The 1106-nt window shown below is 48.5% G+C and overlaps 1 pseudogene; it reads left to right on the top strand.

Moving 5' to 3' along the window:
* The first annotated feature begins 342 nt into the window (after window positions 1-342).
* LOC148773336 (histone H2B-like) lies at window positions 343-817 on the top strand (annotated as a pseudogene).
* The last annotated feature ends 289 nt before the right edge of the window (window positions 818-1106 follow it).

The following is a 1106-nucleotide window of genomic DNA, read 5'->3' as shown; positions in this document are numbered from 1 at the left end:
CTGAGTCACTCTGATGCCTGAAAGAGCTGGAGTTATGGAGGTCAGTCATACTTTCTCAGGAAGCTCTAACTGATTATTTCATTTTTCAACTTAGCTGACTTTCACTGAATTTGGCTGACTGGGGGTTAAACGTGGGGGAGGGGCACGGCAGGAGTTGGGTGGTGGGTCATCCAGTGTCACGTGACATGGGCTGCCACAGTAACAGGCCTGCCTTGCATTTTATCCAATCAGATATGGACAGTGTCTGTGATGTCAGGGAAAGCAGGGCTGATAAACTCGGCCAATGGCCTTCAACGCTCTCATTGTACTTCCCTCTGAGCCAAGGGGAACTGTGGTTCTGCTATGGCTGAATCATCTGACAACTCTGAGGAAGACCTGATCACCAGAGAAACTAGCACATCTGAAGTTGGGCCCTCTGAAACAGAGACTGTGAAAACAGAGGCCTCCAAACCAGTCCTACGATGCAGAACCAAAAAAGGAAAAACAGAAGACAGCTAAGGGCCGCTGTCACTGTCGCTGCCACTCCCATCATGACAGCGTCTCAAGCTTTGCTACCTATTTCCCAAGGGTGCTGAAGAGAGTGCACACTGGCCTGAGGCTTTTGCACCAGGCCGTGAACGTCCTGGATTCATTTGTGAAGGATATGTTTGAGCAGATTGCCCAAGAGACCGGGCGCCTGGCCCGCTCCACCAGGCGCTGCACCATCGTGAACAGGGATATCCAGACAGCTGTGCGTGTTCTGCTGCCTGGGGAGCTCGGCAAGTATGCCATGTCCGAGGCCACCAAGTCGGTCATCAGATACAACACCCGCAGATGAACTGCCTCAGGACCGTCTGACCATTGCAAACCAGACTTAAGGGTTCTCCCCTTAGGCCCTACATTAAAGCATTTCTACCCCAAAGGAAACGTTAAAAACCTCACTAACTTTGCTTCAGTATGTGTTGGTTGTGTCATTTGTTCAACGGAAAATCGTGTACTTTTTTCTTAATGTATTGCAACTCGTGACTTTCCTAAATGGTGATTTCTATTCGTGGTTTATCAGCGATTTTAGGTATCTTTATGGTCAAAATTCTTTCTCTAAAAGTTTCATTGGCCTTTTCCATTTT

Source organism: Moschus berezovskii, chromosome X, assembly GCF_049115385.1.
Source record: "Moschus berezovskii isolate FMDL1 chromosome X, NW_MosBer_1.0, whole genome shotgun sequence".
NCBI lineage: Eukaryota > Metazoa > Chordata > Mammalia > Artiodactyla > Moschidae > Moschus > Moschus berezovskii.
The sequence above is the reverse complement of the archived record's forward strand: the minus strand, read 5'-3'. Positions and strand labels throughout refer to the sequence as shown.